We start from the raw sequence: 16944 nt of genomic DNA on the forward strand, positions 1-16944 counted from the left end.
AAATGAAGACACAATCTATCAAAATATTTGTGACACAGCTAAAGCAGTACTGAGAGGGAAACTTATAGCCATATAATCACATATTATACACCAAGAAGAAGCTCAAATGAATGACCTTACTGCACACCTCAAGGACTTAGAGGAAGAGGAGCAAACAAACCCTAAATCATCCAGAAGGACAGAAATCACTAAAGTTAGAGCAGAAATAAACAACATCGAAAATAAAAGAACCATACAAAAGATCAATGAAGCCAAATGTTGGTTCTTTGAAAGATTAAACAAAATTGACAAACCCCTAGCCAGACTCACCAAACAAAAAAGAGAGAAGACTCAAATTAATAGAATTGTAAACGATACAGGAGATATCACAACTGACACCACAGAAATCCAGGGAATACTGCGAAACTTCTATAAAGAACTATACACCACCAAGCTAGAGAATCTAGAAGAAATGGAACAATTCCTAGAAGCATATGCCCTTCCAAAACTGAACCAAGAAGAACTACAAAATCTAAATGCACCAATCACAGACAAAGAAATTGAAACCGTTATTAAGAATCTCCCCAACAACAAAAGTCCTGGACCAGATGGCTTCACAAATGAATTCTACAAAACTTTCAGAAAGTTAGTACCCATACTTCTTAAGCTTTTCTATAAGACTGAAGAAACAGGAATACTCCCTAAATTGGTACAGCCTCTGTGGAGAGCTGTCTGGGAAACTCTCAGAAGGCTAGACATGGACCTTCAATATGATCCAGTAATTCCTCTTCTGGTATTATACCTCAAGGACTGCATAACACCCAACCAAAAAGAGGTGTGTACTCCTATGTTCATAGCAGCTCAATTCATAATAGCTAAAACCTGGAAGCAACCCAGGTGCCCAACAATAGATGTGTCGCTGAGGAAGTTGTGGTATATATTCACAATGGAATACTATGCAGCTATCAAGAACAATGAACCCACCTTCTCTGACCCATCTTGGACAGAGCTAGAAGGAATTATGATAAGTGAGCTAAGTCAGAAAGATAAAGATGAGTATGGGATGATCCCACTCATCAACAGAAGTTGAGGAAGAAGATCTGAAAGGGAAACTAAAAGCAGGACTTGAGCAAATTGTAAGTAGGGCAGCAAAGTAAAAACCCGGTGGTGAGGGGTAGACATGCAGCTTCCTGGGCCTGTGGGGGGTGGGAGTGGGTCGGAGGGATGGGTCACAATCTTTTGGTGGTGGGAATGGTGTTTATGTACACTCCTAGTAAAATATAGTCATATAAATCACTAGTTAATTAATATGAGAGGGGAAAAATTAATTGTATGTCTCAAAGTTTTTTAAAACACAGACTAAGTCTTTTTAATATATAGGCTGTGTTTTTGATATGCAGACTCTCTCAAAAGCCTTGACCAAGTAGATCAGAAGCAACCAATAGCACAGCTATATAGAATTTACTGGATACTGTACAGCAAACCCTAACAAAAGGACTTTTCAAAGTTAACCCAATTACCAAATAATGTGATGATATCTTTAACTATTGATTGTCTTTTGGAACCCTAAGACAGCAGAAACCTCACATCTCCACTATAGAGCCTCTACTTCCCCCAGTCCTGGAACCCTTGGATAGGGCCCACTTTCCCGTATGCCTCTCCCAATCCATATCCAATAATGCTGCATCTGCAGATCGCAACCTAATCAACACAATGATTACCACCTCAACATGCTTCAATTCAGACTGTGTCCAGAGACTTCACGTGTGGAATGACAACCGTTCAGCTTCATTACTCGGGTGAGACATTTCCTTTCATAGTATACTCTAATTCCATCCCAGGTCGTTCAATTTCAAACAAAGTCCCAAAACCTAGATATACACCAGTTTCTGTGAGAAAGAGCATATGTTCACAAGTATCCATAAACTACTGCAAAATATATACCTGAGAGCAGAAGTACACTAGAGTTTGCAGTGAGTACTGCCCTAACACTTCCTCTTCACTATTCCAAGCTTTGCGTCCATGATTGCTCAACCATTTGTTTGGCTTTGTATGTTAACTCTCTTTTCAGTCACCAGGTTCCAGATGTCATCAGGATGCCGGCCAGGTTTCCCTTAACTGAAGACCCCACCAATGTGTCCTGGAGCTCTGCTTCTCCAGAGACCCAGCTTTCTAGGGAAAGAGAGAGGCAGACTGGGAGTATGGACCGACCAGTCAATGTCCATGTTCAGCCGGGAAGCAATTACAGAAGTCAGACCTTCCACCTTCTGCAACCCACAAAGACCCTGGGTCCATGATCCCAGAGGGACAGACAATGGGAAAGCTATCAGGGGAGGGGATCTGATATGGAGATTGGTGGTGGGAATTGTGAGGAGTTGTACCCCTGCTACCCTATGGTTTTGTTAATTTATCCTTTCTTAAATAAAAAATAAATAAATAAACAAAAACTAAAGAGATTATTTTCAAATGTCAATAGTTCATTGCAGTTGGCTGAGACTTTTTTAATGTAGTATAAACAAAATATTCATATTGATCTCCGTTCAACTTTGTAGTGTACCATATTATAGTGAAGCAGAAGCCATAAAAAGGATGAACACAAAGAAACAATTTCTAACTCTAAGCAGTCAAATGATAATGAGACTTTTAAAAAGAAGCCATCAGGATTGAAGTTTCAAGAATAGTCCTAGGTCATCAACTACTAAATAAAGTAAAGGAGAAAAATAAACCTCTTGACACACACAATGCATAATCAGAAACTCCCTTAAGAAGGTCATAAAAACTGAACAATTTTGAACAAGTCACCCAGGCTAATCATATCACCTATGATTGCACTAATTGTGTCCCTTCATGCAGTGAAGGCCATCACATAATAGAGAACTTACATAATAAGAACTGTTTGACTACTCTGAGGCATTACAAATGTTGACCCCTGAAGTCTGTCCCTACCAAGTTAGAGGTTTCAGCACCCCAAAACAAGTGCCTTAGTTTTAAGAAATTCTTGAGAGAAAATTATCTGTATAACTTCAGTTGCATAGCATCGGGCAGCGAAAGACTAGTAGCATAATTTTGGTAAGGTTTACCCCAAAGCTTTGTGAAATTAGCTGCCCATATTAAAAGAAAAAAAAGCCCATTATATGCAGTATATTTGCAATCATAACTGTTACTCAAAGTTTCTAAAAGTCATATTATCTCTACTTATGTACTTGTTAGCGGCTTTATAATTCAACCAGTTTGAAAGTAATCTTTTGACAGCCTTAATCTTTTGTTTTGAACCAGTGCCTCTTACCCATCTTCCTCTTCCAGGACACTGCATAGTCAAACTCCTTAACTTTGATCTCCCTCTCTGAATCTATCTCAAAATTAATGTACTTTGGATGTAACTTAATGTACTTTTGGATATAATTAGTCTCAGGAAGTCCCTGTTGGTTTCTAGGCAATACCTCCAGACTCAAACTGCCCCTTAAGATCCAATTATATTCGCCATTATATTCTGCCATCAGATATTGCTATATCTGACCCTAGACGATCTTTCTCATTTGTTCATTTGTTTTCCTTTTTAGACCTTAATTTGCAGTCCAATCACCAGGTGTTCTCCATGCCTAGAACTTTCTTGTCCTTGAATATATGGCATTCAAAGTTTTAGTCACTATGTTTTTATTCAAGTAGCATTACTTCATAATGTTACATAAATGTCAGGTGTGCATGGCCGCCACAAATCAACAAGCTTAAGAGAAGAGCTAGATTTAGACTTTTAGTGTTTAAATTTACTAGGTTTCATTCTTCAGTCAGTACATTCAGTGTACACAAATTCAAATTCCAACCCCACTCCCTCTAATTACAGCTTATATTCTGTCTCTTTCCTAAGGCTTTCCCTGATGCCTGTCCCATTTGGATGTTTTGATTTCATCCACGTAAAATAATGATTTGCACTTTTGCACCCTGTAACATTTGACTTCCCGGAGTCAGTATCATCGTATTGCCTATAGAATATATAAACTCTCTAAAGATAGGATTTCTGTCTTACTGATTGATTGTCTTATTTTCTTCAGCATCTACAACAACTAATTCCCCAAGACACTTTGATTATACTAATACATACATTAGAAATATTATTGATGTTTCCAGGAAACTCAAAATATAAGGCCAGATAAACTTCTCTATATCCTTGTTTCTCCCAGTTGACAAAAAAAAATTTCTTCTGATGAAGAAGTCTAGTCTATGAAGTATTTAAGCTTCACCAAGTTTCATAGATGCTTCTATCTGATTCTAGAGAAATACAAATAAACAAAATCTGTTACCTTGGGACAAATACAGCAGAGTGCATATGGCAGGAGTTGAGATAAGTCAGTAAATACATATTTCATAATATTTACAATTTCTATTATGTTAGATACAATATGATTACACACAAATTTTCACATTTCCATGGGACTACAGTGAATTTTGGTAATGCTTAGTTCTCCTCTAGTGGAACTTGAAGGCATAGAGTTTGTGGTTTACACCACAGTCATCAATGTAATCACATCCTGAGCTTATCTAGCCACACTGGACTGTCACTTTTAACTTTATCCTATTTCTTCCCATGTCAGTCTCTGCACATACCCAACTTGACCTAAGCTTCAAGAGAAGGTTGGTGCAGCCCTACCAATGCTCAGCAGTACATAAAACAGTGATTCTGATTAGAAAAGGAAGCTGTCCATTTTCTATGTTCTCCACAAGAGAGATCACTTGTTACTCTGTGCAATTTGGGTGAAAGAGTGACTTACCAACATTAACTATTTTAGCCCCGTGTTTGAGGAATGTTAAAACTGGAGACTGCATTCTACTCTTTTTTTTTTTTTGACACATGATCATTCAAAGTCATTTGCCATCTAAGTTATTCTTTTTTAATTTTTTAAATTAATTTTCCCTTTTGTTCCCCTTGTTGTAGTTATTATTGTGGTTGTTATTGATACCATCGTTGTTATTTAGGACAGAGAGAAATAGAAAGAGGAGGGGAAGACAAAGAGGGGGAAAGAAAGATAGACACTCATCGACCTGCTTCACCACCTGTGATGTGACTCCCCGGCAGGTGGGGAGCCGGAAGCTCGAACGGGGATTCTTCCGCAAGTCCTTGGACTTTGCGCCACATGCACTTAACCCGTTGTGCTACCACCATACTCCCTACCTATTCTCTTAACTCCCTGCCACATTCCATTTGAAAGTCTTAAGAAACCTGAAAAGTTTGCCAAGTCTGCACTGATCAGACAGGGGCAATTTTATTTTTATTTTTATTTTTTAATATTTACTTATACCCTTTGTTGCCCTTGCTTTATTGTTGTAGTTATTATTGTTGTTGTTATAGATGTTATTGTTGTTGGATAGGACAGAGAGGAATGGAGAGAGGAGGGGAAGACAGAGAAGGAGAGAAAGATAAACACCTGCAGACCTGCTTCACCGCTTGTGAAGCGACTCCCCTGCAGGTGGGAAGCCAGGGGCTGGAACCAGGATCCTTGGGCCCGTCCTTGCACTTTGTGTCACCTGCGCTTAATCTGCTGCACTAGCGCCTGACTCCCAGAAACGATTTTAAATCACTTAATTAACAATCCACCTTAAGTAAGTCAGACAAAAACAACATCTGACCGAATTTGTTTAGAAATCCATGTATTGTCTTGTGGCATCTTTGCCATGCTGGCATCAAGGAAAAGACTTCTTGGATTTTAATGTTGAACTAATGTTTCAGCTGTCATTTGCACTAGAGAGATGAGGAAAAGACCAAAAAAGAAATGGAAATGCTTCTGCTTCTCTCTGCTCCCCCCTCAAGGAGTTCAAACGTTCAGTCTGTCCTTTCTATGAACCTCCAATTTCCTATTTACAGCAACCTCTTTTAACCTATATAGAATGCATGACGGAATCCTGCCAGAATAATATTGCCTGTAGGCACTCATATGACTTATTGTCTTGAACCCTGAAAGCTTTTGGATGTCAGGATCAAGGCATTTCAAGGTCCCTAGTTAAGTCTACCTGCAAAGGCAACTCTTAAATTTCAGGGGAAAAAAAAAAAACCCATCATGCATACATTTATGGTAGGAAGCCAAATGTAAATTCTATCTCAACCTAGAGAACTTCTCTGTCTTCCCCACTTCTTAGCATCTTTTGTCATAAAACAGTGCCTTCAGTAAGGTTCACTAATTGCTGGGAAATTGTGCAGATGCAGTCACATCTGCCATGTTGACCCCTCAGTCTATTGCTATTTCCCGCGAGAGTTGGGCCATTCTCGGAGTGCCTGTTCTGCCATGTTGTGCCCTTAGGGCATTGTCTATTCCCCTGTGATATTTGGAGTGCTTTGGTTACTCCTCCATTCTCGTGAGAGCTGCTCCCATAAAAGCCCTTCTTCTACCGCACCTCTCTCACTTGCCTGCGCTTCACTTCGGTGTTTAGACGCAGGGAAGGTTACTGTGTGAGGCGGCCATTTTTGCTACCTCCACATGGCCCAACCTGTTTGTCTCTCACCCAACTCTGAGGTGGGCCAGCTCAAATAAAGATTTGTGTTCTCTCTTCACTCCGGATCTCCTCTCTCTCTTCTCAGCGGCACAGCCTGACAACTAATGCCTCCCACTGAATGACAAAGTATAAATGTGTGATGTGGTTTAAAGAGTGTCTAGGACATCTGAGCAAGGGCAAATATAGTAAATGAAAACCAACTGTCTCATCTCCTCTTTCCTGACCATTATAATAGCTAATTCTACTTCCTTACCCTGTGTCTCATACTTTTCTTTGGTCTAGGTATGGAACAGGTAAGGGTAGTAGATACCACTGGTAATTAGTTACCATACCAGCATTCAGAACACATTAACTCTCACTCCTTATCACCAACTGAGACAAGTGGAAGCAACCCTTTGCAACCTGCTCAAAAAAATATCTTATTTCTAATGTATTCAGTGGTAGAATTGGCTAGCTAAAATGCTATACTTTTATTTCATAAATTCTGGGAATCTTTTTTGACTTTTTTTTTTTAAGTAAGATGCATATATTATTTCTTTAAAAAAAAATTTACTCCGAAATGTAAAGATGCAAACCAGAAAGCTATGGTAAGCTGCTCTGGACTGTAATCACTTTTCCCTAGTCCCTCCCTACCCAAAAGTTTGTCCTACATGTATCAATTCTAGCTAAAACCCAAACAGGCTAAAGTTTTAACACACGACTCATTTTCTCTAAGGATCTATCCAATTTTGTTTTCAGAATTGTAGTCTCAGATGGCAAGAATTGTAAACAGGATTACAATGAGACACATTCTTAATTATGCAGTGCTTTTATGTTTCTTCAGTAAATAATGCAATAGTCCAAGGATGACTGTATAATTTATAATTTAAACCAGGACACATCTGAGAATCAAAGTGGGTACTATTGATGATTATGTTGGGACAGTACATAAAAAACATAAATTATCTTGAGTGAACAGAGCTCCATGGATTACACACCTCAAGTCCAATTCTTTCAAGGGAGAATAATTTGATTATTCTTGGGAATAGGAGTAAATTTCCCAAATAAGTATGGAGGTTTTTTTTTAATTGTGTACTTCCTAAATAGGGCAAAATACATTAATATTTCCCCTAATTCAAATCTAAATAGTATCACAGTGTTATTTTCTTCCCCTCACTGCCTTATATCCCTAGTTCAAATCTTGTACTACTTAAGGTTTTTTTTGGGGGGAAGTGGTGGTATATTGATCTTCAAAATGTCTTGATACTGTCTATATAATTCTGTTGTTGAATCCTCTTCCTATTCCTCCTCTGCTGATTAGCTAATCACTTGGCCAACTTTTGTAACTACTTTGCTGGTGAATAACTCATTTTTACTCTTCAATCAAGAATAAGATCAACTTGCAAATTAATTTTTTAAAATAACCCAATTCTATATTTAAGTTTTTTTAAATCATATTTAAGATCCTTAAAAATCTACATTTAGGAACCATAAAGAAACTTTATAAGTTTATATAAATAAACATATGACAGGGGGTATCTGGCAGTGTACATTACCAGGCTTAAAGAATCAAGTTCAAGCCCCCAGTCCTCACCTGCTGGGGAAACGCCTTATGAGTGGTGAAGAAGGGCTGCAGGTATCTCCTTTTCTCTCACACTGTCTATCTCTGCTCTCTCAATTTATTTCTGTCCTACCAAGTAAAAAGAGAGGGGGGGAATAATAGAATAAAAGAAAATAAATGGGTGAAAAGGAAAGAAAAGAAAAGAAAGAAAAAAGGAAAAAGGAAAAAAAAAAAGTCAGCTTGGAATGGCAGACTCCTCATGCAGACACTGAGCCCCACCGATATCCCTGGTGTCAATAAAAAAATAATAATAATAAAAAGAAACTTACACCAACTATAACACAATGGGCATATTGAGAGTTTAAAAAAAAAGATAGTAAAGGATGTGTCATGGAAACATCAACTTAACTCAAATAGAAAGGGCTATAATAATAAATAACAGTAGAATCTGGAAAAAATACTATAGATAGAGGAGAAAGTTGCATCATGATTAAAGGTTCAATCTGGCAAGAAAGCATGCCGATTTTAAACTTTATAACACAAAGGAAGAAATCTAACATTTGTACTCATATTTGGAAACTTGAAGACACCCTGTCAGCAACTGATGCAACACAAAATCAGCAAGGACATAGATTCCATCAATGTTTTCAACCCACATAATATAATCAAGATTTATACAACATTCCAACTAAGAGCAGAGAAGCACAAAGCTTTTTCAGGTTAATATAGAAATAGCGATGGTATTTTCAGTGTATTAAAGTTTCCCAGAAGAAGTGGATCTGTAAAAAGAGGTATAGAAAAGGAGATTTATCATAGGAATTGACTCAGGTGGTCATGGAGATGGTAGACCTCACATTCTGGTATCTGCAAACCACAGAACCAAGAGTGCCAGTCATAAAATTAAATATCTGAGATTCAGTAACTCTTATCTCAGATGTCCTTCTCATGCATTCTTAAGTTGTATTATCTTTTTATTGTTTTACTAGCGAAGAGATGATTTACAAAGCAGTCATTATCACATGGCTATAATTTCTCCTTCTTCCACGATAGGAATCCATCCAACACTCCCACCACCCACTTAGGCCCTCATTCACCACCATGCATTAGGTCTTCAACACCCTCTTAGCTTGACTGCTTTAGAACACAATTTCCCTGTCAGTTTGCATTTCTTTTAACAGATACATAACTAACTCAGGTATCAGCAGTACTGGAATCTGATGGCTGACAGGCAAGGTACATTGCTGGTGGAAATACACTGTACAAGGAGCATTGCTGCTGGAAATACAAACTGGTGTTGGTGCAGTTATTATGGATAACAATATGGAGAATCATCAAATAAATAAAAATGTAATTACTATATAATCCAGCAGCACAACTCTTAGGCATTTATCAAAATGACATGTAGACACTATTTCAAAAGTACATATGTTCCACAATGTCCACAGCAGCATTATTCACAAAAGCCCCAAGAGACGATACAGCCTAAACATCTGTTCAAATGGGTAGAGAAGTTCAAGGATATGTACTCAGTGGAGTACTAGTCAGCAATTAGAAAGATGATATTATGTCCTTTTGGGGAAAATTAGATGGAACTATAGGTGATGGTGCTTAGTGATGCAAGTAAAGAAGTGAAGGACAGGTACCCAATGATTTCACTCAAATGTGAAATACAGAGATGAAACACTTGAATTTGGAAAACAAAGTCAAATCATATTTAAGACCTTTGATGATCCATGGAGGTTATTGTTCAGACTGTAAGGGCACAGAGCTTTAGTGGTATGAGTGGTATGGAACAAATGAGGGGAAAATAAAAGACATAAATACCAACTGTTGGAGAGGCTATGGGAAAAAAAGGAACCCATCTACATTGCTGGTGGGAATGTAAATAGGTCTAACTAATCCCCATGGAAAACATTCTAGAGACTAATTAGACTTCTAGAAATAAACCTACCCTATAGCTCAGTAATTTCTCAGGGATCTATCCAAAGAAAACATATACATCTATCAAAAGGGATATAAAATCTGTTCTCTCTCCCCTCTACTGTTTTCTGGAGTTAATCTATTTTGTTACCCTGTTTTGATACAGTTTTAGCTTGTTCAGCTGGTGGTGTTCTTAGCTCAGCTCTTTCAGCCTTCAGCTCTCTAATAACCTTGAAATAATTAGTGTTTTCTTCCGGAGTCTCATTTGTTGTTTCTGCATTTCTGACAATTCTTTCAAACTCTTTACTCACTACTGTGATTATTTCCTTAACTAGTGTTTGGATGTTGACCTCATTATTTTGTGTTTCAGCCTTTGGGGGGCTTTAAGCAGGGCTCTTGTTCTGGTTAATTTCACCAATATTTCTTCTTGTTGGCTTAACTATTTTATATATTATGTTATGAGGTCAGGTTCTCAGTACTTTTCAAATTACTGATCACTCTTGCCTGGATTGACTTGTGTCTAAGTAATGTAATTAAAGTGTTAACATTTGTGGAAATTGACAGTAGTTTCATTATTATTTTAATCCCTGAGTTGGAGCACAGTGCCTCTTTTGTCCTTTTTCTTCCCTATAGTCTATAGGAGACTGAGGGCTTTTAAACTAGAAGTAGGCTTCTTAGCTTAGTCATTGACTCCTGACCAAGAGATAAAGCAGGGTGGGGGAGAGATAATCCAGTGGTTATGCAAAACGACTCTCATAGGCCCACCTATAGGCCACTGAGGTATAGATCTTATCCTGAGTTTGATGGTTAGTTCTCTGTCCCCTGGTGTCAGCACAGGTCCTCCCTCCCACTGTTCCAGATTCTGAGGACAGTAGCAATAGAGACTCACAGGTGCCTCTGGTAAGTCTCAGGGGAGTCCTCTCTTCCCTTCAGCTGTCTTTTTGTTGGTGAAAAGAATGGAGGTGGTGTCTCAACTGGTAAACTGATGGACTGTTACCAGCCATTTAATCTCTCCCTAGGCTCCTCTCTGTCCATGAGCCACAGATATTTGCACTCACGGGTGATTTGGTGGGTTCCTAAAGTTGTTCTTGTCTTGTGTTGTTGGGGTCCTAGGTGGTCTCCTTTGCTATTTCTAGGACTTATTTCTTTGACTTAGGAGAGGAGAGGAGAGAAAAACAGCAGCTGCTGCTCTGTAGCTCCGCCCTCAAAAGGGATATATATGTTCACAGCTGCACAATTTATAATGGCCTCAGTTTGGAAAGCAATCAAGATGTCCAATAACATATAGTCATCTATCTGACTGACTAAAACATCTAGAGCATATATACACAATGAAATACTATGCACAGCAGGTTAAGTGCACATAACACCAAGTGCAGAGACCAGCAGCAAGGATCCAGAAGCAACCTGCAGGGGGTGGCTTCATGGGAGATGAAGCAGGTATGCAGGTGTCTTTCTAGCCCCCTCCGTCTTCCCTTCCTCTCTCAACTACTCTCTGTCCTACCCAACAACAACAATAGCAATAACAGCAATAACAACAACAAAAAGGCTTAACAAAATGGAAAAAAAAAAGGCCTCCAGGAGCAGTGGCTTTATAGTGCAGGTACAGAACCTCAGTGATAGTTTTAGAGGCAAAAGAAAAGGAAAAAAAAAAAAAAAAACGGAGGAGGAGGTGAAGAAGAGGAAGAGGAAGAGGAAGAGGAAAAAGAAAAAGGAGAAATACTATGCAGCTGTTGAAAAGTAATGTCACTTGATAAATCTAGCATGGAACATGATGGTATCAGTTAAATGAGATAAGCTAAAAAGAGAAGGACAATTACCAGATAGAAATATCTGATAATTTTATTAGGCTGTTCTACCATAAATTTTGATTTTTAAAAATCAATTAATAATGACTTATAATTTTAAGTATAACTACATTTCATAGTAAATAATTTATAAGAGGAAAATTGGTATATTATAGACAATGCAATGTTTTATCCACAAATATGAAAACCTCACAATTGTTTCACATTGTATGATAAAAACTTATACTTCATATTTATTCAAACATCCTTGATCATGTTTGATTCACAGTACTTTTTTATATTTTGTTGGATTAGTGGAATATATTACATTATCTATCTCTGTTCTATTAAGACAAATTATTATTTTTAGCAAATGGCCTCTGTATAGCACCCAATAATTTTATTAATTGGTTTTATTATTTAAAGCAATTATATTTAGCTTTAAGAGATTTTACCATTGGTTTAAATTATCTGAAAGTAAAAAAAAAATTCCCTGCATTTCAAGTTCTATCAATTAATTCATTCATTTAAAATTTGTTTGTGTCCTGACTAAAATTACCTAGATTCATTTAGGAGTGGTAGAGATAGCATGCATCCTCCTTTTACTCCTGGCCTTAGGCAAATACCTTTGAATATGTCTTCAGTAAGAATATTGATTTAAATGCTTAAATATATCTTATATTTTGCTGTTTGTTTTTACTTAGGCAGAAAAATAGCTCACCAAGATAATGAACTAATTTTTCATGTGCATGACAGGTCACCACCACCACATTGGAGGAAGCTTGGTGCTGTGGCCTCTCTCTCTCTCTCTCTCTCTCTCTCTCTCTCTCTCTCTCTCTCTCTCCCTCTCTCTCCCTCTCACTTTCTCTCCTTCTCTCTCTCTCTCTCTCTCCCCACTCCTCTCCCTTTTCCTTTTTCTTTCTCTCTCCTTCTGCCTATCTGTCTCTGTCATAAAGTCTTGCTTTATCTGAAAAGTCATCCAGGAGTTGTAAAATATAGGATATTATCACCCCCCCCAAATCTTTTTTTTACTTTTTTATTTTCATTTTTTCAATATTTCTCTTTTCAGACAGATCATGAATGTTATATATGGCCAGTTGAATTATTGGCAACTTTTATCTATAATATGGTTAATTAATTTAACAATTTGTGGAGGGTGAGGTGTACTGAAACTTTTGTACCCATCAGAAAATAATCCTACAGACAAAAAGTTCTTCTATACAGAAATATTAAAATTGAAAAAATAGATTGTCTTTTTTTTCATTCTTTTTTTAATGATGCTGAAGGGTTAACATTCTACACTTGATGTCTGTGGACACATTCTCAAATTGAAGCATGCCGAGGTGGTACTCAATTCATTAAATAGATTGAAATCAGCACATTCAGTATCAGTTGGCATGAATTGAGAGAAGCATGCTGGAAAGTGAACCCCACCCTAGAGGTTCCAGGACTGGGTGAAAAGTGGGGCTTTATAGGGGAAGTGAGAGGTTCCTGCTATCTTAGTGTTTAAGAAGGCAATCGATAGCTATTGCTATAATCAAATTGTTTGGGAATCGGGTTGACTTTAAAAATCCCATTGTTAGGATTTCTGTATTATACACGACCTCACCATAATTTGTCCTTTGATGATATATATCCTATAAAGTAATGCCACCAGTTGATTCTGCTCTCCTGGTCTAAGTTTTTAGGAGAGTCAACATTTCAAAGACTCAGCCTGTGGTCTGTGCATTAAAAAGTTAGAGATGGGAGTTAGGCTGGAGTGTAACAGGTTAAGCACATGTGGTACAAAGCACAAGGACCTTCATAAGGATCCGGGTTCGAGCCCCCAGCTCCCCACATACAGGGAAGTCGCTTCGCAGGTAGTGAAGTAATCTGCAGGTGTCTTTCTCTACCCCTTTCTATCTTCCCCTCCGCTCTCCACTTCTCTCCTATCTAACAATTGTGAGGTTAGAGAAAAGCCTTGAATATTGAGAACAGCTGTAAACCTAAAACCATCTGTTCCTTGTTCTGCGTAAACATTTCCATCTGTACCCACCCTGTGATAACTATAAAAAGTTGGGATGAAAAATGATCTGGTTCGCAGACTCACCCCTTGCTTGGAAGGGTGTCGGTGGCCCAAGCTTAAGCTTGATAATAAAGGCTCTTGCTATTGCATGTGATTCTGGTCTTCTTTGCATGAATCGGGACTCGGACCTCTGGGCATAACAACAATGAAGACAACAATAATAACTACAACAACAATAAAAACAACAAGGGCAACAAAAGGGAAATAAAATAAAATAAAATTTTAAAAAGCTAAGAAAGTTAGAGACATCCAATCAATTTTTCTCCTCTCATATTAATAACACAGTGATTTATATGACTACAAGTTAATAAGTTAATGGGAGTGCACATAAACACCATTCCCAGCACCAAAAGACTGTGTCCTATCCCATCCATGCCCCCGTCCCCCCTCCAGCAAAGCTGAGCATTCACCCCCTAGATATTTTTTTACTTTGGTCCTCTGCTCCAAACTCAGTCAGATCCTGCTTTGAGTTTCCCTTTCTGCTCTTCTTTCTCAACTTCTGTTCATGAGTGGGATCATCCCATACTCATCTTTGTCTAAATCTAAATACCAATTATATCACTAATCTAAATTCCAAATGTAAAGCTAAAATGTCATATTGTTATGTTTGCGAAAATAAAATGTAGTCATATGCAGTATGATATTTTATTTCATTAAAGGGATTCTATATACTACATTTTTATATTACCTATAAATATAGGATAATAGAGGATATTTTATACTAACTTTTGATATATTTCTACTAGACTTATCCTGTGGCTTAGTGCCAGCATGACTTTATAGCTCCTTGTAGACATTTGTTTTTCTTATCTTTATTTATTTTTAACACCAAATATTAATTTTTAATTACTCCACAGAACACTAACCAATCTTGTTTTGTCTTGTGAATCATGGCAAAATACATAACATATTTAACATCACAACCTTTTGTAAGTGGAGAGTTTGGTGTTATTCAGTACATCTATTTATTGGAAAGACAGCCAGAAATTAAGAGGGGAGAGGGTGATAGAAAGGGAGAGAACAAGAGACAAATGCAGCACTGATTCACCACTCGCAAAGCTTTCCCCCTGCAGGTGGGGACTGGGGGCTTGAACCTGGGTCCATGTGCATTGTAACATTTGCATTCAACCAGGTGAGCCACTACCTTGCCCCCTGGCAGTCATTATATATTAGCTCAAGATAAAGGGTAAGATACATAGATGGAAAGAGAGATAGAGAAAGGAGAGATATCATAGTAATGCACTACTACGTAACAAGCTTCCTTCCTTGGAAACTCAAAGGCAGGCCCTCCTTGTACATGGTAACATGTACATTTTATCTGGTGAGACAACTGCCAGTTCCCCAAAATTTGATATAGAATGTTCGCATTCCATGCTCAGCAGTGAATCTGACTAGTATGTTCCTAGTGCTAGAATTTACAGAGTCCTTGAACTTCAGCAAATGCTTTGCAGGGCACCGACACTCTTTCTGTTTGCTTATGTGTTTTGTCACAGTTGATTTTCTTTCAGTATTTAAACCAATATGCCATAAACCCTTCGATAAGATGTGTTTTTCTTGGGGAAGAATTTTAAACACTAGTTATGTTTATGGAATGCAACTGTCCTATTATCTATTTCTTTTTGAGACAGATTTGAGAAGGTATGATTTTTAAGCAGTTTTCATTATTAGTCTAAAATTATTCCTCATATATAGTCAATTATGTAATATCTAAGCTAACTGTAGTTATGCCTCCTTCACCGTACTTCAAATTGACTTCTGATCACTTTTTGAAGACTTGTTGAGAATAGATTCAGAGATAAATTGAAAGGTAAGAGGAAGGAAGGAAGGAAGGAAGAAAGGAAGAAAGAAAGAAACCTGTATGGGGACCATGGTGTTAACCAGGGTCCTTGTGCACTGTAATGTGTGCATTCAACTACAAGAGCCACTACCCAAGTGTTGTTTTCGCCGGGCTGGCTTCACAGGTGAGTAACAGACGACCTGGGACTCATGGCTGGGTTGTACACAGTATCTCTTTATTCATGCAAAACGCAGCACAATCTATACCAAGCTAAGCTAAACTAACACAACTACCAACTAACTAAAACAAACAATGTTTTCCTTGCATACTTTCCAAGTAGGGTGTAAACAGGATGTGTTGTAGAGAGGGTGGAGAGAAAAGTGACTGGTGAAAATCAGGGTGTGACAAGGAGAGGGGGTGGAGCAGGCAAAAATTCTATCACTGAACCACTAATGCCCTGGAGGGAGTGTGGTGCTTTATGTAAATGTAAAAGTGATTTATGTAAATAGACCGCTTTGAATGGGATCAAACCATGTAAATAGACCAATGGGATCAAACCAATCCCTATAAAGGCATACCAGTGCTTGGTTAAGCAGAAGCCAGGGGGAGTTGGCATGCTACCCAACACCCAAGCCCCCTAACATTTTTATTAACAAATCTTACTATAAGATTTTAATGCTTTTCTGTTCCTGTCTTTATTTTCATATGTGTTTGTTTGTTTTTAGAGACAGAGAGAGGGAAAGACCCCCACAGCACCAAAGCTTCCTTCAGTGTGATGATGACCAGGCCGGACTATGGGCCAGGCACATAAACAAGAAGAACACTAGCCAGGTGAGCTATTTCACCTGTCCTTATGGTGCTCTCTTGTTCTATTTTTATCCGTTATTCCCCAGTTGCCAAACCTATACATTCAAATTAGTTCAATTATTTCCACAACTTTTTTTTTAATATTTAAGGAAAAGATCCCCATTTAAGTTCCATTTTAATACATACTCCATGCAATACTACTCTGCATTAAAAACAAACAATGTATCCTTTGGGATAAGTGGATGGAGCTGTAGTTGACTTTTTTAAAACATTTTTTAACGTTAATTTATTTATTCCTTTTTGTTGCCCTTTTTTATTGTTGTAGTTATTGTTGATGTCGTCGTTTTTGGATAGGACAGAGAGACATGGAGAGAGGAGGAGAAGACAGAGAGGGGGAGAGAAAGACAGACACCTGCAGACCTGCTTCACCATCTGTGAAGTGACTCCTCTGCAGGTGGGGAGCCGGGGGCTGGAACCGGGATCCTTACTCTGGTCCTTGTGCTTTGTGCCACCTGCACTTAACCTGCTGCTCTACTGCCGGACTCCCAAGGAACTGTAGATGCTTGTTTATCATCATATGTGGACT

This window comes from Erinaceus europaeus, chromosome 3, assembly GCF_950295315.1.
Source record: "Erinaceus europaeus chromosome 3, mEriEur2.1, whole genome shotgun sequence".
Lineage (NCBI taxonomy): Eukaryota > Metazoa > Chordata > Mammalia > Eulipotyphla > Erinaceidae > Erinaceus > Erinaceus europaeus.